The sequence below is a fragment of the Vipera berus genome, assembly GCF_964194415.1.
Source record: "Vipera berus genome assembly, chromosome: 4".
NCBI classification, from domain to species: Eukaryota; Metazoa; Chordata; class Lepidosauria; order Squamata; family Viperidae; genus Vipera; species Vipera berus.
This window is the reverse complement of record NC_138206.1, coordinates 44790514-44803329: the sequence shown is the minus strand read 5'-3', so window position 1 is coordinate 44803329 and position 12816 is coordinate 44790514. Positions and strand designations below refer to the sequence as shown.

Genomic DNA, 12816 nt, shown 5'->3' with positions numbered 1-12816 from the left:
TGTTACCTTCTGGGACGAGGCTTCATAGTATTTGAAGCAGAACATAGAGATTCAGTCACAGATTTGTTCCATATAGTAACAACCTTGTGAACTCTCAAGTTTTCTCTTACCACTATTATTCAAAATGGATGTGTGTGTACACAGTGTGTGTACGTGTAGGTATGGGTATGGGTATGGGTATGTATATATATATATATATATATATATATATATATATATATATATATATATATATATATATATATATATGTATGTGTGTGTATGTATGTATATATATATTTGTTTGAGAGTGGGCAACAGAATTTTACTTTTAATGTAAATCCTCTTACCACTATTATTCAAAATGGATGTGTGTGTGTGTGTGTGTATGTACGTACGTACACAGTGTGTGTACGTGTAGGTATGGGTATGGGTATGTATATATATATATATATATATATATATATATATATATATATATATATATATATATATATATATATGTGTGTGTGTGTGTGTGTGTGTGTGTGTGTATGTATGTATATATATATTTGTTTGAGAGTGGGCAACAGAATTTTACTTTTAATGTGTGCCAGTGTGTTCACAGAAAAATACGACAATGAAAGTCATCTCATCTATCTTATCTATTATGTATTTTTGATCCTTATTCAATTTCTGGAGTCTACATTGCTTAGAGTCAGTTTAATTATAGCAAATGAAACTGATCATTCTTCCAATTTTATTTTATTTTTTGCTTCAAACCCTCCCAGTTCCATTGGCTGAATACATCAAAAATATTGTCTTCATTTACATAAAGCTATTAAGAATCCTATGATCAAGCAAGTTATGCAGTATGAAAACAGCATAATGGCATACCAAATTTGAAACAGCCTTTTCATGCCTTTGCAACTAAGACAATTCATTCATATAATTAAGAATTCAAATTATGTTCAGTGGGTTCAAATTTAGCACAATATTCCTTATTCATAAGGGAGATTCCTTACCTCACTGACATTAAGAAAGTAGTATCTGCTATCTCAAATCCATACATAAAGCTTAGAAACTTGGGGAGTATAGACTAATGTTTATTCTTCTGTCTTCTTTGCTTTTTTTGAGCTTGCTTTATTTTCTGTTTTGTGTAATTTTCTTTCAATAAAAAGCATGAAAGGATCAAACAAGAGCCCCCCCCCCCCCGGTTATAGTTATCAATTGCTCTCTGTTATAGCAGCAAGGCTCTGCACTTGTTGTGATACCACTAAGGAAAGTCACATATTACATATGTACACATATAGTCTTCTGCTCATATATGCCCAGAGCTAATTTTTCATCCATCAGAGTTCATATTACTGTTTTGACATCCTCTCATATGGTACGAATGAAGATTTTAGTTAACTATTAATTACAAAAATGAATGCTTTGCATTTGGTTTTTCTTGTCTGTGATATTCATGGTTAGATATTCTATCAACCACGGAAATGTTTAGATTTGTATTAATATTACACAGAAGGACTGAGGTGTGGTATTTGCATTTAAGTTCAATTTGGATTTTTCACTGCCTCACTGCACCTATATCAACATATTCAGACATATAAAAAAATTTCACCATTTTTCAATGTGTGATGACATATGACTTTACCTATGTCAAATTATTCCATAGTGAAGTACCTAGGCTTTAAAATGCCTCTGTGCACTTTGAAATAGGCAACATAATCTAAACTTAGAAGAAGTCAACATGGGTTTGTCAAAAACAGATCATGCCAGACAAATCTTATTACATTCTTTGACCAAGTGACAAAACTAGTGGACCAGAGGAATGCTGTAGATATAATTTACTTGGACTTCAGTAAGGCATTTGATAAAGTAGATCACAACCTACTACTTGATAAGATAGAAAAATGTGGGTTAGATAGCATTAGATAGAATCCACCAGATGGATTCGTAGCTGGCTGACAGGCCGTACTCAGTGTGTGGTCCTCAATGGAACAGCATCTACATGGAAGGAAGTGTGTAGTGGGGTGCCCCAGGGCTCTGTTCTGGGCCCAGTGCTCTTCAATATCTTCATTAATGATTTGGATGAGGGGATAGATGGGGAACTCATCAAATTTGCAGACGACACCAAGCTGGCAGGAATAGCCAATACTCCAGAAGATAGGCTTTGACAACAGAGGAAATGCAGCCATTTTCCTCTACTGCTTTTATAATTAGTTGATCCTGGGAGGGGGAATGTGGATGAGAGTCCAGTTAGTCATAACAATAATAACTCAGCTATGGGAACCCAAGGTGCCTGAAACTAGCACCTTGTCAGTGGCTGCTACCTCAGAGGAGGGAGCGCAGGCCAGTGTGCTGGTGGAGAAGGAACTTTTTCAGGTCTCTCAGATGGGGCCAAGACCCAAGCCGCGAGGAGAGCTGATCTGGTCACTGGAATGGACCTTACCCAGTGGAGACTCTAGACACCTTTAGATGGCCTTGCCACAATCAAGTGCTTCGAAGGTGGACAAGGTCGAGCTGCAAAGAGGGGCTTCCCGCAAGTCGCATTCCCTGGACCAGTGGAGAAAATTGACAACCCCTGAGGACTTGGGTGAGTGGAAGTACCTGTCTGCAGTCCATAGTCAATCAGTGGAGAAGTTGGTGGAAAGATTTGAGGAGCTAGAGAATGAAAAGTGGAGAACAACCCTCCCTTTCTGCATACACGAGCGATTATGATGATCAGCAAGGCAGCCACCAACTCATGCCAAGGGGAAGTCCCAGTCCCACCTGAGCAGGTCAAGCAGCTTGCCCGTCCTCGAAGCCACCTACCATGGCCTCCAGCCCCACAGGGAGAGACAGCTCCAGTCATCACTCCTCCAAAGGCCCAGATCACTCCTCCAAGAGCCCGAGCCATCACCGGGACAACAAAAGCCTGGATTGACGTGCTTACTGGCCACCCAGCTTGGGGCCCAGGCAGCAATAGAAGATGTCGCAGTCCCCACATATGGGAGGCCAATAGTCACTGGCGGTGCAAGCAACTGCATTCGGGGTGGCCGCAGCCCCTGAATGTGCAGCAACAGATGGGGGCCTTGCAGCAGCTGGGGATGATGCATCCACCAGGGAGTCAGCAACCACTGGGAGTATGGCAGCCAGTCTCCGAATGTGCAGCAACTGCTGAGGGGCCTGCAAGCGATGGGGATCCAGCAACACCCACCTCCAGGGCCACAGGGAGGCCTACAACAACTGGAGATGCCACAACCACCCACAGATCAGCAGCAATGGGGCTGGCAACAGCCCCCACACATGCAGCAACCACTGGAAGGCCTGCAGCAACTGGGGTTGCAATTTCAGCAGCTGATGAGACCATTGGGAGTCATACAGCAATTGGGGATACCACAACCACCGGCAATGTAGCAACAGCTGTGGGTGTGGCAACAGCCCCGAACATGCAACAACCACTGGGAGGCCTGCACTGGAATACATATGAGAGTTTTGCAAGATAGCTGGCCAAATAGAGAGGTGGCCCGACCAATCCCCAGTTCATCACTTCAAGGAGGGACTACATGACCATCTCTCCCAGGCTTGGGGCTATCGAACAGTCCCTAATCAGTTGTAAGAATTGTACCAGGCAGCAGTAAGACTGGACATCCAGCTTGCTGGCTATAAGAAGCCACCTCCACAAGAAGCCGAGGCCAGATCAATCCAAACGGCAGCCACCCCCCCCGAAAGCATCCAACTGTCGCAGCTACTGAAAATCCCAGGCCACCTGCAGGCCCACTGATCAAGTAGTTCAGATGTGGACAACAGTGACATCGAGCAGCGAGTTGCCTAGTCCCTTACCCTCAACAGCAGAATAGACCGGGACCACCAGTGAGAAACCAGCCAAGCAGCCAGTGAAAGAGAAATCCAACTGGATCGTGCAGGAATTCATTGCCCAAGTCATATCCCCCATGCAGGAGAGTGACAAGACCCAAGCCGGACCGGCTGCCGCTCTACCCTCCTACAACAGTGATTTATTTATTTATTTAATACGATTTCTATACCGCCCTTCTCCCGAAGGATTCAGGGCGGTGAACAGGGCAAGAATAAAAATACAGATTACAAAAGTTAAAACAAGATTAAATAAATGCCCACATACTAAAATACATCTTTAAAACTCAATAAAATAACCATAACAACCCCCCCCCAATCCCTTCATCAGGCCAGGCCAGCTTGTTCAAAAAAGTATGTTTTTAGCTCGCGGCGAAAGGAGCGAAGGTCGGGCACCGTCCGGAGCTCAACCGGTAGCTGATTCCATAGCTCCGGGGCGCCCACAGAGAAGGCCCTCCCCCTGGGGGCCACCAGTCGACATTCTCTGACCGGTGGCACCCTGAGGAGGCCCTCTCTGTGGGAACGCACAGGGCGGAGGGAAGTCGATGCCGGCAGCAGGTGTTCCCTCAGGTACTCCGGGCCCCTGCCATGTAGGGCTTTGAATACCATTACTAGTACCTTGAATCTCACCCGGAAGGCAACCGGTAACCAATGCAGCTCGCAGAGCAGAGGTGTAACGTGGGAGTATCGGGAGACTCCCAACACAACTCTCGCGGCTGCATTCTGTACCAGTTGGAGCTTCCGGGTGGTCCTCAAGGGCAGCCCCATGTAGAGAGCGTTGCAGTAGTCTAGTCGAGAGGTCACGAGCGCATGAGTGACCGTGCATAGATCATCCCGGCTTAGATAGGGCCGCAACTGGCGCACCAGGCGAACCTGGACGAAGGAGAGAACAACCTAATGCTGAGTCGACACGTTCCACCTTTTTCACTACCTGCCAAACTCATAATCCCTAAGACAGAGGCACAGGTAGATTTGAAAGTACTAGTGGACTCTGGATGCTCCCGGTGCATTATTAGCTTGTCACTTGCCCTGAAAATGGGTATATGAGCAAGGCTGCTCTCAAAACCCATGAGGTTTGAGCAAGCCGATGGCTCCCTAATGGGAGGAACTTTAGTCACGCAATTGAGTAACCCCCTACACTTAGCAATAGATGAGTACTGGGAGTTCATTCGTTTCATGGTGGCTCTGAAAATGACTGAGGCCATGATCCTAGGGCTAGCCTGGTTAGACAAATGGAAGCCGTTTATCTGGTGGTAGAAGGGAATGAGGACTGTGAGGTTACCTATAGGACCCAAGGTCCCCCCTTAACTTGACAGACATTATAGGAGAACTTAGCCCACTCAGTGAGGTAGCGCAAATAGCTGCCTTGTCTCAGCCAGGCGAGTCACTCATCCCCAGCAAGTACCGGGACCTAGCAGAGGTATTTAGTGAGAAAGAATGTGACACCCAGCCTCCCCACCGACCCAATGATTGCTCTATCAAACTGTTACCAGGAGCCAAACTCCGACAACCAAGAATGTACGCTATGTTCCCCCTTGAAATGGAGAAGATGCAGCCGTACGTGGACAAGAACCTAGTGAGGGGATTTACCGAACAGGCCAAATCTGTCAGAAATTGCTGTCAGAATGTTTTCCTTCTATTATAGTTTGGCATTGTGCTAATCACAGGCTAGAATTATCAGTAGGTGATACTGTCAAGGAAACTTCAGGAATAGATTCAAATCATTTATTGACAAACTTTACATCATATACCATGCTTCAGCAAAGAATAGTAGAGAATTATATTTATATGCAGAATTAATGGGGGCTGAGCTGCTGAAAATTGGAAGCATTTTAACTACCCAATGGGTGTCATCTAGTTTGCGTACAGTTTTGGCTGTGTGAAATAATTTTGAATCCCTTGTGTATCATTTTGAAGAAGCAATGCATGATCCTACAAGAGATAAAAATGATATGATGGCTTGAAAAGAAAAATCACATCTACAGAATTTTTATTGGACCTAGGATTGATGTGTGACACTCTCCAAGAATTATCAGAATTAAGTTTGGACCTACAGGACCACAACACGAACCTGTACAAGGCAAATAAGAAAATAAAGATACTGGTACAAGTTTCTGAAGAAAGAAGGCAGAACTTTGGGCCCTATTATAAATGTGCTGTTGCTGCTGTACATGAGTTTTACTTCACGAAAAAGATTCAAGATTCAAGAAAGAATCCTCCCGTTGACCCAAGTACATTTTATACAAAATTGAAAGAGTCAATCGAAAAAAGATTGCTTGATAGCAAAGACGATGAGTTGGCACATTGGTCTCACATACTTGATCAAAATAATTGGCCTGAAGATGTTAATACTCAACTGACATTTGGAGAAGTGAAAATTAGAAAAACTGTTGCATTTGATACGGACTCTGCATACCATTCCCATTTCTTCAAGTGAATGTGAATGTCGGTTTTTGCAGATGAATCTAATTGCCACCCCAGCAAGAGCTTCGCTGAAGACTAAGACAATTTCAGCACTTTTGTTCATCAAACTTGTTGGACCACCTCTGAGACTTTTTGATCCTTCAAAGTACGTTGATCTGTGGTTACTCAGAGGATGACATTCAGCCATAGATACTAACAGCAAGGAAAGGAGTCGAGAAGATTTGCTGGATGAGAATTGGACAAAACTTTGGAATTTACTATGAACATTTGCCTTAAATACAATAAATTAAATTTATGTTAAGAACTGAATATATAATTTTTTAAATAAAAGATTAACAAGATGTGAGTTCTGGCACCTTTTTTTTTTTTTTTACAAAAAAGCACTGCCAAAGCCTGAACTAGAACAATGAAAAACTCCACATATATCATCTGAAAAATGATTCCTAATTTTATCACAAACCTCACAGAAACCTATACCTGTAATTTTATCTCTGATGACTTTTTCAATACAGTACCAATAAACACATCATCTATCTCATTGTGGTTTATGAATGTAAGACTAATAATGCCTCCTCTTGTTTACATTAAGTTCTAAATATATATATATATGTATATATATGTGTGTGTATATATATATATATATATATATATATATATATATATATATATATATATATATATATATATATATATATATATATATATATATATATATATATATATATATATATATATATATATATATATATATATATATATATATGCATGATACGTGCAGTATCGGTTTAAGAAAAAAAAAACAGTATCTGTTTAAGAACAAAAAACCCTTACTTTTATAACTTGGATATTTTAACCTCCTATATTAGCTCACGCAACAAAAGTTATATTAATGTGATCAGTTTGGAAGCAAATGTGTTAGCTGTATTGTTGTCACTACCAAGATAGCAGAACCAATGACCCTTAATGCAGTGATATTAAAGTGAGAATCTGGGATTATTTATCATATCTCACAGTTAATTACTGTATTTTTAGTATATTTCTGAGCAAATTCTTATTTTTAAAAAGAATTGATGCAGGCTTAATGTCACATGAAGCATCTCTAGATATATTTAGACCATAGAAAAAGAACTCAAAACCAACTTCTCATATACCAAATATAATAATTATATTCATGAGTAATAATTATTCATGAAGATCATGATGTGGCATGATTATTTTAGAAATTCTGAGGAGGATTATTGCAAAAGCAATAGCATTTATCAAAGATTTTGTGAAAAAATAAGCTACTATCCATGCTCTATGGACTGGTTTATATAAACATTTATCGGGCTATTTAAAAAAGCAATTGCTCTTGTCTATTATAGATAAAGTAGTCTTATTTTCTAAGCCAGGGGTGTCAAGCTCGCCGCATCACGTGATGTCGTGACTTATTGTGACTTTTTCCCCTTGCCAGAACTGGGGTGGCCACGGCTTCTGGCAGTTTGACACCCGTTCTAAGCCAAACTACCTGCAACACAATACACGAAATGACATCAGCTTACGTCCTAACTATGATACTCAATGATATGCCCAACCATTCATTTTTCTACATACAAGAAAATTCTTGTTACTCAGTGAAGCAAGAGTAGTTAAAGGTGCTTCAGTAACAACTAGGTGGCAACATTATTTCTCTGGGAAGAGCCAGCCTGATATTTTCATTTTACAAGTTATATGAGAGGATAAAACAACTTTTATCATCAGCTACTGAAGTAAGGCTTTTATTGCTGGTCTGTGACTGTAAATTCAAACTAAATTTTAGACTTAAAAAATAATTTTCCTTAATTAAATTAAACATTAAATTAAAATCAGCTTCTTGTGAAAGTTAAAGTTTTGAAAAGAAGACAAGAGTTAGGCTTCAATATATGAACAAGATAAAATCATAACTAGTATGCATACAATGGCACTAGAAACCTATTGCTTCACACAATTATGGTTTGAAGTGTGAATAGAGGCTATTTATGTACATATATTCAATTGCTTATGTATGTAGAAAAATACATAATTACTCCAGTGTTTTCTCCCTACCTAATTTCTGGGGGAAAAATAGTTACCTTTTTTCTTCTATATAAACCTTTCTTGGATAGCTGAAGGGAAGTTGAAGAAAAACATTTTATCATTGTTTTTAAACAGTCAAAGGCTGAACTGATTGTGGCAAACAAAAAACTGAACCAAAAAAACCCCTAAATGAGTTTAATCAATTTTATTTGATTTATATCAATTTGCTTTTCCTCTATGAAACTGAGGATTAATTACTTAAGGATTTCTCCAGCAGCTCCCAGTTTTCATGTATATCCTCTTGTCTTTTGCAAGTATAAATGTTTAGAGTTTTGTAGCAAAGAGAGTGGAGTAAAGAGCAAAGATAATATTGCTCTTATATTAGTCTTTGACTGATATAACAGCAATATTGACTGATACTATAGTAATATGCAAAGAAGTATAAAATATTTGGCTTGGAGTTACATCTCTTATCAATTTGTAGGTATTGGAGAGATTTATATGAAGTTGCCTCAACTTTATGTTGAAGCCACAGGAGCCTATAATGTTTAATGTGTTTTCTGGAGAATCACATATATTGGATTACGAGAAGGAAGAGGAGATGAAAACATTGTTCAAAGAAAGTATGCAAATATTGCACTTTTCAGAAAATCCTAAGGGTTACTCTTATATTTGTACAGTTTTGTACTTGTGATTGTACATTACTAATTACAAACTAATAATCAGTGTTCACTACCAATAATAATAATAATAATAATAATAATAATAATAATAATAATAATAATAATAATAATAATAATAATAATAATTATTATTATTATTATTATTTTCCTATTAAAAAAGGGGGAAGGGTATTTGAATAATACTGCGAAAACATTCACATTTTAATAGCATTGGCTGTAACAGATTAAGCATCTAGATGAAAGTTGGCATTTCGTGATCCTAAGTTAAATTATTTGTCTTCATTTTATGTAAAGATTGAATTCTAATAACCAGGACACTTACATAAGCGCACTTCAAAGCACGAACAAGCAAGCAGCTCAAAGAGACATTTTTGCCGCGGGCAATCACTCTCTAGTGACTCATTCCAAGTGACCTTGTTTGCTCATTAGAAGCTCTAGGTGCATCTTACAAATGTCAGGGAACTTTAATTTGTTTTTTTAAAGACGGATGTTATCTGAATGTTGATGTTAATCTTCCCAAGATTTCAGGGCATATCAATCCCTATTTACATTGCTATCGAACTGACATATTCTTCCATTCTTGTGTGAGTCTGCATTAGTACATCTTTGCTCAACCTGTTAAATTGTTTTCATGCTTTATATACAATATGCAAATTAAGCATATTGCATCTTTACACGTATTAGGATAAAAGAAAAGAGTCTACCTAGTAGTCAATGAATAACTTACTTACACATTTCACTGGACATTCTTCTGAATTATCAACCAATGTAAACATCACAGTTTGATGTATATAAACCAGACAGAATCATACTGAACTATATTCTTTTTGCTGTTGATTTGTCAACAGGACACTACAAATGGGTTACCAACTCAACGTATTTTTCTTTTCTAGTCCTAATTATTGAGTCCTTAGTGCTTTCCACCTTTCCTTTGCCTAGGCTATTAAAGAGTAGCACTTTACTCTGTTCCAGCAATATCTTAAAATATCCTTAAATATCATAAAATATCCAATCTAGAACTAAGAATAAAATTCCTGACAATGAGAACAATTCATCAATGGAATGGCTTAGCTCTGAAAGATGTGGGTGCTCCATTATTGGAGGTTTTCAAGAACAGAGTTTGTCCAGAATAGTGTAGTCTCCTGCTTGGACAGGGACTCAGTCTAGAAGACTTCCACGGTCCCTTCCGACCCTATTATTCCATATGCTATGTTCTATCTTCCATCGGTGTCCACATAACCTTTTTTTTAAAGTTCCACTTGTTTATGAGACATACACGTGGGTATTAAAGCTAGAGAGGAAAGATATTAGCTATCCACTCCTAATACTCAATTCATCTCAATTAAATCATTCTCATGCAGATTTAGGCTAACAATCTCCAGAGATAATAGAAATTATTTTAAGATCTATATGAACATGGCATTTATGTTGTTTATTTGTAACTGATAGGAGGGGCTCTTTCCTCTGGATTTTTTAAATATTTGTTTCTCAGTGTCATCATACTTCCAGTACATTTCCCAATAAATACTCTTTTAAAATTTGATTTTTAAAGGGTATGCATGAATGGGTGGTATATGTAGGAACAAGAATTTAAATTTTATATATGTGGTAGGTGGTATCATTAATTTTGGACTATAATTCCACCAACAACTCTCATGGACCTTCAACATATTTTCCTCAATTATATTTGGCCCTTGGCCTACTACTGCTATCTAGTTGTTTCTGTGAGACCAGGCTGAAGCTGCCATACCTAAAAATAAAGCTGGCACATAAGGAGGGTAAACAAAAGCCAGGAATCTTATCTAAAAAGGTCCCTTAGAGGAAGTAGTTAAGAAGGAACCAAGTAGCCAAGGAAACAAATAAAAAAATGTCACATGAACCGGACAAAAGAAGTTTGGCCTAGACACATGGAAAATTCCTTTCCAAGTCCCATGAATAGCTACCAAACTTGAAAATCAACAAGGCAAGAATAGCTGCCAGTCTTCTGAACCAATAGCACAAGGACTTCGGGGGAAATAGGATTCCTAAACCTCACCTACTCTTTGAGCCCTCTTTGGATTCAGACTTGACAACTTCCATCATTTTGGCTGGTACCAGCATAGACTAAGCTAAATTCAAAAATATGAAATAATTCCTGGAAACTTCAGAAAAGTTCAGAAAAGTTAGCAATCAACAGGTACATAAACAACATTTACACACCTTTCAAAAGAGATAATAAACTAAAAATGAAACAAAAGCAGGAAAAAAAAGAGAATATAAGCTCACCAGCAATCAACATCCAGATAAGCAGGGATTAACACCAGGACTGACAAATATTTATGGAGATTCTCAGTCATCCAGGTAATGGTTGTCCCAAAGGTGCTTTTTCACGAGGCAACTGGACTTTCTTTTTTCCCCTCTCTTTGAAGACGTTTTGCTTCTCATCCAAGAAGCTTTTTCAGCTCTGATTAGATGGTGGAGAATGGAAGTAGTAGTGAAAATGGGAGTGGAGCCTTCTTGGAACTGTTCAATTTTGACATAGATGGCCTCTTTGACCCCTCTCCAAACCAGCGGTCCTCTCTGTCCGAACTGTGGGCTTTGCTGTCTTTGAAAGTGTGGCCAAAGAGGCCATCTATATCAAAATTGAACAGCCCTCTCTCAACAGAGGGGAAGGGGTACATCATCTATCTTCAGTCTACAACACAGTCCTTTCAATACTTCCAAGAAAGCTCCACACCCATTTGCACCAGTAAGGTGACCCTGATGATATAGATAAGCCTTCAGGTGGTACCAATGATTCTCTAAAAGAATGCAAATGACCAGCTGTCTGCAAGAAGTATAAATCCTTCCATTTCCTACCATCCAGTCAGAGCTGAAGAAGCTTATTGGATGAGAAGCAAAACATCTTCAAAGAGAAAAAGAAAGTCCAGTTGCCTTGTGAAAAAGCATCTTTGGGACAGGACTGACAAACAATCTAGCAGTAAATAAGGAGGTGCCCTGGTGAAATTATAGTTAGAATGCAGTATTGCAGACAAACTGTGCCCACAGCCTGGAGTTCATCCTGACAGTGCTCAAGGTTGACTCAGCCTTTCATCCTTCAGGTTGGTAAAATGAGGACCCAGATTGTTAGGGGCAATATACTGACATTGTAAACTGGTCAGAGAGTGCTATATAAGGCATTATGGGAAGGTATGTATTGTAAGTCTATGTGCTATCGCTAAATAATACCCTAATTAAGGAACTGCATGCTCAGATAGACAATCAAGCACTAAGCATCAGCCTAATCAAGGAACTGACTATAGATGCTACTTTTATGCCGCTGTGCCCTTTGAAACAGTTTTTTGCTTTCTGAATCTCATCTAATATTATACCTTACTGTAAGCATAAGACAAAACTGTGGACGATGGTTGATGAATTCTAGGTTCTCTTGTTCCAGTAGACCACTTTTTGTCAGATTGTTTTGGTTGCCTAACATTTGATGTGGACCTGGTTAATTTGGAGTGTCCAAATCAGCATGACTTCTCCTAGTTCATGTTATTCTCATACTTGAGATAGATGACACCTAAGGGGTCTCTTGTCCAAGAACCTCTACTGGTAAGGTAGGTACCAGCCGGGATTTGAACCCTTTACCAAAGACAGTCCTATACTATCTGAATCTATAAATCATCTATTTCTCTCTTTATTTTCTAGCTATATTTGATTTAAACAATATTTTGAAATAGAATATAGGTGTTTTTGTCAGTGTAAGCTTACCTTTAAGAATGACATTTAGATTTGGTTCTATAACTACCCAGTGATTTAAAAAAAATTAAGTTGTAGTATGCCCTTTTAATGTTTTACAGTTATATTACATACACATACACACACACACATATATATA

The 12816-nt window shown here is 38.8% G+C and overlaps 1 protein-coding gene across 2 annotated transcripts in view; it reads right to left on the bottom strand.

Annotated features, from left to right (window-relative positions):
• GBE1 (1,4-alpha-glucan branching enzyme 1) overlaps window positions 1-12816 on the bottom strand; it is a 134630-nt gene that overhangs the window by 22738 nt on the left and 99076 nt on the right. The window lies entirely within an intron of this gene.